The sequence below is a fragment of the Apodemus sylvaticus genome, chromosome 2 (assembly GCF_947179515.1).
Source record: "Apodemus sylvaticus chromosome 2, mApoSyl1.1, whole genome shotgun sequence".
Classification (NCBI taxonomy): domain Eukaryota; kingdom Metazoa; phylum Chordata; class Mammalia; order Rodentia; family Muridae; genus Apodemus; species Apodemus sylvaticus.
In genome coordinates this window covers 187,986,603-188,001,579 of record NC_067473.1, presented here as the reverse complement: position 1 = coordinate 188,001,579, position 14,977 = coordinate 187,986,603, and positions in this window count along the sequence as shown.

Below are 14,977 nucleotides of genomic sequence, written 5' to 3'. Positions count from 1 at the left end.
TCTTGTTGATTTTCTCAAAGAGCCAACACATTGTTTCATTTTTTTTTATTGTTCTCTTCATTTCTATCTTATTGATATTAGTCCTGAGTTTGGTTATTTCTTGCTGTCCACTCCTCTTGGGTGTAATTACTTCTTTTTGTCCTGGAGCTTTCAGGTGTACTAAGATTCTAGTAGGAGGTGGCTTTTGTTGATGTGGTTTTGCTTTTGGTTTGTATTTTTTTTTTCCATGTAGGCACTTAGTGCTATGAACTTTCCTCTTAGAACTAACTGCCTTTATTGTGTCAAATACCAGAATTAAATCAGGATCAGATAGACTATCTAAACAGTCCCACAACCCCTAAAGAAATATAAGCTGTCATTGTAAGTCTCTCAACCAAGAAAAGCACAGAACTAGATGGTTTTAGTCCAGAATTCTATTAGACCTTCAATGAAGACCTAACATCAACATGTTTCAAACTATTCCACAAAATAGAAACAGAAAGAAACCTACCCAACTCATTGTATGGAGTCACAATTATGCTGATACCAAAACCACACAAAGATAAAACAAAGAGAACTTCAGACTAATTTCCCTTATGAAAAAGGTGCAAAAATACTCAATAAAATTTTCACCAACCAAATAAAATAACACATCAAAACAATCATTCACCATGATCAAGTAGACTTCATCCCAGGGATGCAGGGATGGTTCATTGTACAGAAATTCATCAATGCAATCCACTACATAAACAAACTCAAAGAAAAAACCCACATGATTGTTTCATTTGATGTTGAGAAAGCATTTGTCCAAATTCAGCATCCTTTCATGGTAAAAGTCTTGGAAAGAACAGGAATCAAGGCTCGTACCTAGACATAGTAAAAGCAATATACAGCAAACCAGTAGCCAACGTCAAACTAAATGGAGAGAAACTTGAAGCAATTCCACTAAAAAAAGGCACTAGACAAGGCTGCCCTCTCTCCATATCTATTCAATATAGTACTTGAAGTTCTAGCTAGAGCAATCAGACAACAAAAGGAGGTCAAAGGTCTACAAATTGGAATGGACAAAGTAAAACTATCACTATTTGCAGATGATATGATAGTATATATAAGTGACCCAAAAAAACTCTACCAGAGAACTACAGCTGATAAACAACTTGAGCAAAGTGGACAGATATAAAGTTAACTCAAATCAGTAGCCTTCCTATACAAAAAGGATAAATGGGCTGAGAAAGAAATTAGGGAAAAGACACCCTTCACAATAGCCACAAACAATATAAAATATCTTGGTGTGACTCTGTCTGAACAAATGAAAGATCTGTATGACAAGAACTTCAAGTCTCTGAAGAAAGAAATTGAAGACCTCAGAAGATGGAAAGATCTCTCATGCTTGGTGATTGGCAAGATTAATATAGTAAAAATGGACATCTTACCAAAAGCAATCTACAGATACAAGGCAATTCCCATCAAAATTCCAAATCAATTCTTCATAGAGTTTGAAAGAGCAATTTTCAAATTCATCTGGAATAACAAAAAACCCAGGATAGGAACAACAATAAAGAACTTCTGGGGGAATCAGTATCCTGGACCTCAAACAGTACTACAGAACAATAGTAATAAAAAATTGCATGATATTGGTACAGGGATAGGTAGGTAGAGCAATGGAATAGAATTGAAGAACCAGAAATGAACCCACACACATATGGTCACTTGATCGTTGACAAAGGAGCTAAAACTATCCAGTGGAAAAAAGAAACCCTCAACAAATGGTGCTGGTTCAACTGGTAGATAGCATGCAGAAGACTGGAAATTGATCCATTCTTGTCTCCTTGTACTAAGCTCAAGTCCAAATGGATCATGGACCTCCACATAAAACCTAAAACTGAAACTAAACACTGAAACTAATAGAAAAGAAAGAGGAGAAGAGCCTTGAACACACAGGCACAGGGTAAATTTTCCTGAACAGAACACTAATAGCTTATGCTTTAAGATCAAGAATTGACAAATCGTATCTCATAAAATTACAAAGCTTTTGTAAATAGGACAAAACAGCAACCAACAAATTGGGAAAAGATCTTTACCAACCCTACATCTGACAGAGGCCTCATATCCAATATATACAAAGAACTCAAGATGTTAGACTCCAGAGAACCAAATAATCCTATTAAAAATGGGCTATAGAGCTAAACAAAGAATTTTCAACTGAGGAATATTGAATGGCCAAGAAGCACCTAAAAATGTTCAACATCCTTAGTCATCAGGGAACTGCAAATCAAAACAACCCCGAGATTTCACCTCGCACCATTCAGAATGGCCAAGTTCAAAAACTCATGAGACAGCAGGTGCTGGCGTGGATCTGGAGAAAGAGGAATACTCCTCCACTTCTGATGGGATTGCAAGCTGGTATAACCACTCTGGAAATCAGTTAGGTGGTTCCTCAGAAAATTGGGCATAATACTACTGGAGGACCCTGTTATAGCACTCTTGTACATATACACAGAGGATTCCCTAGTATGTACTAAGGACACATGCTCTACAATGTTCATAGCAATCTTATTTATAATAGTCCGAAGTTGGAAAGAACCCAGATGTCCCTTAACAGAAGAAGGGACACAGAGAATGTGGTACATTTTCACAATGGAATACTACTTAGCTATTAACAATAATAAATTCATGAAATTCTTAAGCAAATGTATGGAACTAGAAAATATCATCCTGAGTGAGGTAACCCAATCACAAAAGAACATGCATAGTATGCACTCACTAGTAAGTGGATATTAGCTCAGAAGCCTGGAATACCCAAGATACAACTCACAAACCAAATGAAGCTCAAGAAGAAGGAAGAACAAAGTATGGATACTCTGGTCCTTCTTAGAAGGGGGCTCAAAATACCCACAGTAAGAGATACAGTGACACACTGTGGAACAGAGACTGAGGGAAAGACCATACAGAGACTGCCCCTCCTAAGGATTCATCCCATATACAGTTACAAAATCCAGACACTATTGTGGATGCCAACAAGGGCTTGCTGATAGGAGCCTAATATAGTTGTCACCTGAGAGGCTCTGCCAGTGCATGACAAATACTGAGGGGTACACTCTCAGCCAACCATTCAACTGAGCACAGGTTCCCCAATGGAGGAACTAGAGAAAGGACCCAAGGAGCTGAAAAGGTTTGTAGCACCATAGGAGGAACAACAATATGAGCTACCCAGTACCCACAGAGATCCCAGGGACTAAACCATGAACCAAAGAGTACACATGGAAGGACCCATGACTCCAGATGCAAATGCAGCAGAGGATGGCCTTCTTGGATATCAAAGGGGGGAGAGGCCCTTGGACCTTAGAAGTCTAAATGCCTCAGTATAGGGGAATGCCAGGTCAGGGAAGCGGGAGTGGGTAGATTGGTGAACAGGGGGAGTGGGGATGGGTTGGGGGATTTTTGGGTGGGTGGGTGGGACCAGGAAAGTGGACAACATTTGAATTGTAAATTAAGTTATCTAATAAAAAAGTAATATCTACTCCCACAAGACACACCTCCTAATAATGCCGCTTCTTAGAGCTAAGCATATTCAAATCACCACAGGTTATCTCTAACATTAATTCTTTCATGAATTTCAATAGGATTAGGATAAGCAAAGGCTTTAACACATTGATTATATTGATAAGGTTTCTTTCTAGTACGTGTTCTATTATGTGTTCAGAGACTATTGTGGCATGTAAAGGCTATCCCATCTTAAGTATATTCACGAGATTTATGTCCAGTATGTATCCTTTTGTACCTTTGGACACTATAGTGATATGTATAGGCATTTCCACATTAATTACATTTCTAATGTTTCAAAAACTATATGTTCCTGTAAGTATTTAGAGAGAAATGTGACATGCAAATGCTTTTCCACATTCATTACAAGCATAGGGCTTCATTCCACTATGTGCTCATTAATGTTTTTGGAGATGACTGTGAAATGCAAAGGCTTTAGCACATTGATTAAATTCATAATGTTTCTCTCAAAAATGCGTATTTATGTTTTTAGAGACAAGAATGTAGTGAGAAGGTGGTTACCACATTGATTATATTTATAAGGTTTCTCTCCAGTATGTGTTCTTTTACATACTTTGGAGATTTTTCCCTTGTGAATAGGTTTTAACACATTGATTACATTCTTAAGGTATCTCTCCATTATGTGTTCTTGTATGATACTGAAGACATGAAGAGGCTTTATCACATTGATTATGTTCATAAGTTTTCTCTCCAGTAGGTATTCTTTTATGTCTTTCAAGATGACTGGGTCTTGCAAAGGCTTTACATGTTTGATTTCAGCCCTGAGTTTGATTATTTCCTAACCTCTACTCCTCTTGGGTGTTTTTGTTTCCTTTTGTTCTAGAGCTTTCCATTGTGCTATCAAACTCTTAGTGTATGCTTTCTTCAGTTTCTTTTTGGAGGCACTCAGAGCTTTCCTCTTAGCACTACTTTCCTTGTGTTCCATAAGTTTTGGTATGTTGTAGCTTCATTTTCATTAAATTCTAAAAAGTCTTAATTTCTTTCTTTAGTTCTTCCTTGACCAAGTTATTGAGTAGAGCGTTGTTCAGCTTCCATGTTTATGTGGGATTTCTATTTCTTTAGTTGTTATTAAAGACCAACCGTATTCTATGGTGATCTGATTGGATGCATGGGTTTATTTCAATCTTCTGTTATCTGTTGCAGCCTATTTTATGATGGAATATATGGTCAATTTTGGAGAAGGTACCATGAAGTCCTTTGAAGAAGGTATAAACTTTTGTTTTAGGATACAATGTTCTGTAGATATCTGTTAAATACATTTGGTTCATGACTTCTGTTAGTTTCTCTGTGTCTCTATTTAGTTTGTGTTTCCCTGATCTGTCAATTGATGAGAGTGTGGAAATCTCCCACTATTATTGTGTAAGGCACAATGTGTTCTTTGAGCTTTAGTAAAGTTTCTTTTATGAATGTGGGTGCCCTTGTATTTGGAGCATAGATGTTTAGGATTGAAAGTTCATCTTGGTAGATTTTTCCTTTGATAAGTATAAAGTGTCCTTCCTTATTTTTTTTTTAGTAACTTTAGATTGAAAGTAAATTTTATCTGATATTAGAATGGCTAATCCAGCTTGTTTCTAGGGGAAATTTGCTTGGACATTTTTTGTAGTCTTTTATTTGAGGTAGTGTCTGTCCTTGTCACTGAGGTGGGTTTCTTGTATGGAACAAAATGTTGGGTCCTGTTTACATACCAGTCTGTTAGTCTATGTCTTTTTAATTGGGGAATTGAGTCCATTGATATTAAGAGATATTAATGAAATGTAATTGTTGCTTCCTGTTATTTTTGTTGTTAGAGGTTAAATTATGTTTATGTTGCTATCTTATTTTTGGTTTGTTAAAAGATTATTTTCTTGCTTTTTGTAGGGTGTAGTTACCCTCCTTGTGTTGATGTTTTTCATTTATTATCTTTTGTAGGGCTGAATTTGTAGAAAGATATTGTGTAAATTTGTTTTTGTCATGGAATAGCTTGGTTTCTCAATCTACTCTAATTGAGAGTTTTGCTGGGTATAGTAGCCTGGGCTTGCAATTGTGTTCTCTTAGGGTCTGTCTGAGATCTGCCCAGGATCTTCTGGATATTACAGACTCTGGTGAGAAGTCTGGTGTACTTCTGATAGGTCTGCCTTTATATGTTACATGACCTTTTCCCTGTACTGCTTTTAATATTCATTCTTTGTTTAGTGCATTTGGTGTTTTGATTATTATGTAATGGGAGTAATTTCTTTTCTGGTCCAATCTACTTGGAGTTCTGTAGGCTTCTTGTATGTTCATTGGCATCTGTTTCTTTAGGTTAGGATATTTTTCTTTTATAATTTTGTTGAAGATATTTACTGGCCCTTTAAGCTGGGAATCTTCACTCTCATCTATACATATTATCCTTAGGTTTGGTCTTTTCATTGTATTCTGAATTTACTGGATGTTTTGAATTAGGACCTTTTTGTATTTTACATTTTATTTGACAGTTTTGTCAATGTTTTCTATTGCATCTTCCACACCTGAGGTTCTCTCCTCTATCTCTTATATTCTGTTGTTGATGCTTGCATCTATGACTCCTGATCTCTTTCCTAGGTTTTCTATCTCCAGAGTTGTTTCCCTTTGTGATTTCTTTATTGTTTCTATTTCCATTTTTAGATCCTAGATGGTTTTGTTCAGTTCCTTCACTTTTTTGTTTGTGTTTTCCTTTAATTCTTTAAGGGATTTTTGTGTTTCCTATTTAAGGGTTTCTACCTGTTTACCCATGTTCTCCTGTATTTCTTTAAGGGACTTATTTATGTCCTTCTTAAAGCCCACTATCATCATCATGGTAAATATGATGATAGTGATATGATAAAAATGAGATATCATTTTAAATCCAATTCTTGTTTTTCTGGTGTGTTGAGCTATCCAGGACTTGTTGTGGTGGGAGAAAAGGGTTCTGATGATGCCAAGTAGTTTTAGTTTTGTTGGTAAGGTTCTCGAGCTTGCCTCTTGCCATCTGGTTATCTCTGATGGTAGTTGGTCTTGCTGTCTCTGACTGGACTTGTCTCTCCTGTGGGCATGTGTGTGTGTCAGCACTTCTGGCAAGACCAGCTTTCTCCTGGGCAGGGTTTGATCTTAGAGCATAAGCTATTGGTGTTCTGTTCAGGAAAATTTCCCCTGTGCCCATGTGCTGAAGGCTCTTCCCCCGTTTCTTTTCTATTAGTTTCAGTATGTCTGGTTTTATGTGGAGGTCCTTAATCCACTTGGACTTGAGCTTAGTACAAGGAGATAAGAATGGATCGATTTGCATTCTTCTGCATGCTGACCTCCAGTTGAACCAGCATCATTTGTTGAAAAGGCTATCTTTTTTCGACTGGATGGTTGTAGCTCCTTTGTCAAAGATCAAGTGACCATAGGTGTGTGGGCTCATTTCTGGGTCTTCAAATCTATTTGGCGTTCTGTAGGCTTCTTGTATGATCATGGGCATCTCTTTCTTTAGGTTAGGGTAAGTTTTCTTCTATAATTTTGTTGAAGACATTTACTGGCTGTTTAATTTGGAAATCTTCACGCTCTTCTATGCCTATAATCCTTAAGTTTGGTCTTTTCATTTTGTCCCGGATTTCCTGGATATTTTGGGTCAGGAGCTTTTTGCATTTTTCATTTTTTTTTTGACTATTGTATCAATGTTTTCTATGGTATCTTCTGCATCTGAGATTCTCCCTTCCATCTCTTGTATTCTGTTTTTGATGCTTTGATCCATGACTCCTGACTTCTTTCCTAGGTTTTCTATGTCCAGAGTTGTCTCTCTTTGTGATTTCATTATTATTTCTACCTCCTTCTTTAGATCCTGGATGGTTTTGTTTGATTCCTTCACCTGTTTTGTTGTGTTTTCCCTTAGTTTTTCAAGGGCTTCTCCCTGTTTACTTGTGTTCTCCTGTATTTATGTCCTCCTTGAAGCCCTCCATGATACCCTCTATCAGTATCATGACCTGTGATTTTTAAATCCAAATCTTGCTTTCCTGGTGTGTTGGGGGTATCCAGGACTTGCTGTTGTGGGAGAATTGGGTTCAGATTGTGCCATATTGCCTTGATTTCTGTTAGCAATGTTCCCATGTTTGCCTTTTGCCATCTGGTTATCTCTGTTGTTAGTTGGGCCTGCTGTTACTGGCTGGAGCTTGCTCCTCCTGTGTGCCTACAGGCCTATCTCAGCAACCCTGGGTGAGCTGCTTTCCCCTGGCACAAATTGCTGTGGTGCTTCCGAGTTCCTGGGAACTCGAGTCCTAGTGCAGTGTGTCCCAAGTGATCCTCTACTCTGATGAAACCTGCCTACCAATCTGTTGCACAGTCACAGAAGCAAAGATGGCAGCCAAGACCCACTCTCTTGTAGTTGTATTTGGGTATGTACCTCTGTGGCCCTGCTCAGCTCTGGATGCAGGCTGTGCTGGCTGTCTCCTCCTCGCTGGCTGCTGGGTGTATCACTGGCTTCCTGCACTGCTTGGAGATGGCACACTGTGGCCGAGGGTGTTCCTGATCTGGAGGCAGAAATCTGAAGGCTCTTGCCAGAGGCCTCCAGACTGAATCCTCCGATCTGCAGGGCCAGTCTCACCAGTGCAGGCTGCCTCCTTCTTGCTGGCTGCTTGGTGTATAGTTGGCTTCCTGAGCTGCTTCCCTTACTGCTTTTAATATTCTTTCTTTGTTTAGTGTTTTTGGTTTTTTTGACTATTGTGGACAGGAGAAATTTCTTTTCTGGCCCAGTCTCTTTGGAGTTCTGTAGGCTTCTTGTATGTTCATGGGCATACAAGGTTAGAGAAATTTTCTTCTATAATTTTTTTTGAAGAAATTTACTGGCCCTTTAACTTGGGAATCTTCATTCTCTTCTATACCTATTATCCTTAGGTTTGATCTTCTCATTGTTTCCTGGATTTCCTGAATGATTTGGATTAGGAGATTTTTGCATTTTTCATTTTCTTTCAATTTTGGGTTGCCGTTTTCTATGGTATCTTCTGCACCTGAGATTCTCTCTTCTATTTCTTGCATTCTGTTGATGATGCTTGCATCTATGACTCCTGATCTCTTTCCTAGGATGTCTAGCTCCAGGGATATCTCCCTTTGTGATTTCTTTATTGTTTCTAGTTCCACTTTTAGATCCTGGATGTTTTTGTTCAATTTCTTTCCCATTTTATTTGTGTTTCCTGAAAGTCTTTCAGGGTCTTTTGCATTTCCTCTTAAAGGAATTCTAGCTGTTTACATGTGTTCTCCTGTGTTTCTTTAAGGGAGAATATTCATGTCCTTTTTTGGGGGGGGGATTTGGTTTTTCTGAGACAGGGTTTCTCTGTGTAGCCCTGGATGTCCTGGAACTCACTCTGTAGACCAGGCTGGCCTGGAACTCAGAAATCCGCCTGCCTCTGCCTCCCAGAGTGCTGGAATTACAGGTGTGTGCCACCACGGCCTGGCTATTCATGTCCTTCTTAAAGTCCTCTATCATCATCATGAGCTATGATTTTAAATCAGAGTCTTGTTTTTCTGGTGTGTTGGGGGTATCCAGGGCTTGCTGCCATGTGAGAACTGGATGTTGATGATGCCAATTAGCCTTGGTTTTTTGTTGCTTAAGTTCTTGCCCTTGCATCTTGCCATCTGGTTATCTCTTGTGTTAGCTGATCTTTCTGTCTTTAACTGTGGTTTCTCTCTCCTGCAATCCTGTGTGTCAGTATTCCTGGGTGACCATTTTTCTCCAGAACATATTTGGATATGAAGATTTGTGGTACATGGTCAGCACCAGGGTGCAGACAGAAACTGGAAGGATCCTGTGCTTAGGTCTTCCTTGGATCCTGTGTCCAGATGGCTCTGGGAAGGTCCATCTTGGGCCTGGAATTTGAACAGAAGTGGTAGTATTCCCTGTACTCATAGGTGTGTTGGTACTCCTGGAAGACCAGCTCATTACTGTGGCACAGGATCAGCTCTGGGAGCAGTTGGATAATGGAAGGATCCTGTCCCAGTCTGCTCCTCAGTTCCTGTGATCTTAGTGCTCTGTGAGGGTCCCTTTGAGCAGAAGTTGTGCTATTACCAGTGCTTACAACCTTGTCAGCACTCATGATTAGACCTCTCTTTCACAGGGGTATTTGGATATGGAGCGCTGCAGCACAAGATCAGTTCTGGCATTTAGTGTTTTGATTATTATCTGTCAAGAGGATTTTCTGTATTGGTCTAATCTATTTGGGGAGCTATAGATTTCTTGTATATTTATGGCTATCACATTTTTAAGAATTTTTCCCATGATTTTATTTAATATTTTTTTCTAGTATTTTGAGCTGGGGGTTGGAAGGTCAAGACATGCTATTAGAGACAGGGGGAGGAGGAATGGGATGGGGAATCTGGGGAGGGAATACCAGAAGAAGGGTAACAACTGGACTGTAAAAAATAAAATAAAAGTGTAAAAATATAAAAAAAAGACTGAAAGATTTCCCATGTTTAAGAATACATATACTTAGCATAATAAGATGACAACAAACTGAAAGCAATCATCAGATTTAATACAAGTCCCCTCAAAATTCCAGCTCAATTTTTTTCAGACATTGAAATGACAATACTCAATTTCACAGGGAAAAACAAAACAAAACAAAACAAAACAAAACAAAAGCCCAGGATACCTAAAATATTCCTGGACAATAAAAGAATTCTTGGAAATAAGACCATCTTTTATTTTAAGCTTTCTTATATCCCTGAATGAATCTTCAAAAAATTGTGCAGTTTAGATTGGATGTCTACACGTCAGAAGGACGCAAACAGATCCATGTCTATGATGCTGAACTAATCTCAAGTCTATGTGGTTCAAAGACCTCAACACAAAACCAGATACACTGATCCTGATAGAATTAAAACTGGAGAACAACCTTCAACTTATGGGTACAGGGATCATTTCTGAACTGAGGAGCAAGAGTGCAGGCACTAATTACACAAATAAGCTAGTCTTTCTATTCTGGTCTGAAGGCAGAAGCCATGCTCCACATGCAAATCCTTCTCCTATGGCCAGAATGTAAAGATGTCTATGTGAGTCAATTGGTAAATGCGTGCTGATGTAGTCATTTAATTTAAGAATTTAGTTTAATTAATGGGGCAGCAAGTTCATAACCTTAGGAGCAAAATTCTGGGATCAATGCCACCTGAGCCAGTCAAACATAGGACAACTTTTCCCAAATTCATTTTTCTAAACTGCTGCAGGTTTAGCTGTTCTAAAATAAATATCCCTTCCCAAGTAGAAATCACACCACTCACTTAAGTGGCTAATTAAAAAAAATCACTTTAATGATAGCATGCATTCAACTCTGGCTACCAGTCAAAGAAGACCCAGCCCAGAAAAGAATTTGCTTTCTACATATGCTGTCACTCAAGACTCTTTTAGGTTTAGGCGCTATGATATACTTGAGACAATTTGAATAGGGACAGGAGATTGCAAGTCTACCCAGAAAGGCAGATAGAGATTTACAAAGTAAATTTATCTTCTATATCATAATATATGATCTAAACTATGGATTTAAAACAAGTATCAAAGCAAAATCTCACACATGTGAAGACAGAGAACACAAATTCAGACAACATCAAGGGAAAGTGATCTAACAGCACTGTGGTTGGAGATCTCAGATGAACAGCTATACTGTGCTATTCTGTCCTTAGAATATGGCTGGTTTTGCCTCTGAGCAGACTGGCTCCAAAGATGTACACAGCTGTGACTAAATCCAGACCAGAAGGAGTCCATTTTCATTAGCCCTGACTGTGTTCTGTGTCAAGGCTAAGTCAGCACTATAGAGAATTCATTTTTAACATAATTTTTTTTATTTTATGTGCATAGATGTGTTGCCTGCATATATCTGTGTGCATTACCTGCAAGGTCAGAAGGAGCATCAGATCCTGGAGGTACAGGACATGATTTGCTCCCAAGTGGTTTCTGGGAATGAATCTTGTCTTCTCTCTAACAAACTTTAGTGTTCTTGAATAGTAGGCTGGCTCACTAGCTGTGTTTTCATTGAAATTTGTTTAATATTTTAATTAAAGTATATTTTGTTATTCTTAGTCCTTTCTCAATGCCTTCCCTACTTCTTCCCTTCCAAGTCTTTCATTTTAAGTATGTTCTAGAAAGTATATTCAAATATGGGTATAAAACACTCTGAGTGCATTTTTGCAGGTTGTGGGTATATGCTCCCGAGAGGAACACTTGTAATGGATAAGCAATTAGAAAGCCCTCTCTGCCTCAGGCTAATTCTCCCCCTTGCAAGACACTTGCAGTGTTTCCACTTTCATGGTGCTCACATATCCCTCTGAAACCATAAACCAAATTAAACTCAGAAGTTGACTTAGACATTGCATTTTATCATAACAACATAAAAGGCACAGGAATAGTTTTACTCCTGCAAAAGTGATTTCATGTAACTGATGAGATTTGTGAAATCTAAAAATGTTCCCTTACTGTTGACCTCATATGGCTTTTGTCCATATGAGTTTGCAAGTACAAACAAAATAGAGGGGCATCATAAAGATTGAATTGATTGTTGATGCTTGTCACATTTTTCTACATAATAAATAATCTTGAGTAACTCAATTTAAGTATTTTGGCTAAGTTCTTATTCTTTGTGGTCATAGATTACTTTCTAAGGTCCTCAAGGGTTATTGTGATATGCAAAGGCTTTAACAGATTGATTACATACCAACAAGTTTAGTCTTGTATAAAGATACCAGAAAGTACAAAGCATTAACATATTGTCTGAGTTTATGGAGTTTCTCTGCATTATGACTTTTTCTCATGGTTTCTAAGACTACTGCCACATGCAAAGGCTTTACCACATTTCTTACACATAGCACTAATCTCCAGGATGTGTTCTTTTATGTATTCATAGATAACTGTGTTGTGAAAGGGTTTTATCATATTCATTACATTTGTAAGATTTCTTTTCAATATGTGTTCTGTTATACATTCCAAAACGACTATTATATACACATGTTGGGAACAAGCAAAAGAAACTTGCACTAAGGACTGCCTTTTTGTTTGTTTGTTTTTAATTTGGTATATTCTTTATTTACATTTCAAATGATTTCCCCTTTTCTGGCTCCCCACTCCCTGAAAGTCCCATAAGCCCTCTTCCCTGTTCCCCCAACTACTCCTTCCCACTTCCCTGTTCTGGTATTCCCCTATACTGCTGCACTGAGCCTTTCCAGAAACAGGGGACACTCCTCCATTCTTCTTAGACATCATTTAATATGTGGATTATGTCTTGGGTATTCCAAGTTTCTAGGCTAATATCCACTTATCAGTGAGTGCATACCATGATTGATCTTTTGAGACTGGGTTACCTCCCTTAGTATGATGTTCTCCAGCTCCATCCATTTGTCTAAGAATTTCATGAATTCATTGTTTCTAATGGCTGAATAGTACTCCATTGTGTAAATATACCACATTTTTTGTATCCATTCCTCTGTTGACAGACACCTGGGTTCTTCCCAGCTTCTGGCTACTACAAATAGGACTGCTATGAACATAGTGGAGCATGTATCCTTATTACCTGCTGAAGAATCCTCTGGGTATATGCCCAGGAGTGGTATAACAGGGTCCTCCGGAAGTGTCATGCCCAGTTTTCTGAAGAACCACCAGACTGATTTCCAAAGTGGTTGTACCATCTTGCAATCCCACCAGCAGTGGAGGAGTGTTCCTCTTTCTCCACATCCTCGCCAACACCTGCTGTCTCCTGAGTTTTTGACCCTAGCCATTCTGACAGGTGTGAGGTGAAATCTCAGGGTTGTTTTGATTTGCATTTCCCTAATGATTAATGATGTCGAACATTTCTTAAGGTGCTTCTCAGCCCTCTGAAGTTCTTCATGTGAAAATTCTTTGTTTAGCTCTGTACCCCATTTTTAATGGGGTTATTTGGTTCTCTTGGTTCTATCTTCTTGAATTCTTTGTATATATTAGATATTAGCCCTCTGTCAGATTTAGGGTTGGTGAAGATCCTTTCCCAATCTGTTGGTTGATGTTTTGTCCTTTTTGACAGTGTCCTTTGACTTACAGAAACTTTGTAGTTTTATGAGGTCCCATTTGTCTATTCTTGATCTTAGAGCATAAGCTATTGGTGTTATATTCAGGAACTTTTTCCCTGTGCCCATGTCCTCAAGGGTCTTCCCCAGTTTCTTTTCTGTTAGTTTCAGTGTGTCAGATTTTATGTGGAGGTCCTTGATCCATTTGGAGTTGAGCTTAGTACAAGGAGAAAAGAATGGATCAATTCGCATTCTTCTGCATGCTGACCTCCAATTGAACCACCACCATTTGTTGAAAAGGCTATCTTTTTTCCACTGGATGCTTTCAGCTCCTTTGTCAAAGATCAAGTGGCCATAGGTGTGTGGGTTCATTTCTGGGTCTTCAATCCTATTCTATTGATCTGCTTGCCTGACATTGTACCAATATCATGCAGTTTTTAATCACTATTGCTCTGTAGTAAAGTTTGAGGTCTGGGATACTGAATCCCCCAGAAGTTCTTTTACTGTTGAGAATAGTTTTAGCTATCCTGAGTTTTTTGTTATACCAGATGAATTTGAGAATTGCTCTTTCTATCTCCATGAAGAACTGAGTTGGGATTTTGATGGGGATTGCATTGAATCTGTAGATTGCCTTTGACAAGATGGCCATTTTAACTATATTAATTCTGCCAATCCATGAGCATAGAAGATTTTTCCATTTTCTGAGATCTTCTTCGATTTCCTTCTTCAGAGATCTGAAGTTTTTGTCATATAGGCCTTTCACTTGTTTGGTTAGAGTCACACCAAGATACTTTATGCTGTTTGTGGCTATTGTGAAGGGTGTCATTTCCCTAATTTCTTTCTCAATCTGCTTATCCTTTGAGTATATAAAGGCTACTGATTTGCTTGAGTTGATTTTGTAGCCAGTCACTTTGCTGAAGTTGTTTATCAGCTGTAGGAGTTCTCTAGTAGAGTTTTTTTGGGTCACTTAAGTATACTATCATATCATCTGCAAATAGTGATAGTTTGACTTCTTCCTTTCCGATTTGTATCCCTTTGACCTCCTTATGTTGTCTAATTGCTCTAGCCAGGACTTCAAGAACTATATTGAAAAGATATGGAGAGAGGGGGCAGCCTTGTTTAGTCCCTGATTTTAGTGGGGTTGCTTCAAGTTTCTCTCCATTTAGTTTGATGTTGGCTACCGGTTTGCTGTATATTACCTTTACTATGTTTAGACATGGGCCTTGAATTCCTGCCCTTTCCAAGACTTTTAGCATGAAAGGATGTTGAATTTTGGCAAATGCTCTTTCAGCAACTAATGAAATGATCATGTGGCTTTTTTCTTTGAGTTTATATAGTGGATAACATTGATGGTTTTCCGTATATTGAACCATCTCTGCATTCCTGGAATGAAGCCTACTTGATCATGGTGTATGATTTTGATGTGTTCTTGGATTCGGTTGGCAAGAATTTTATTGAGTATTTT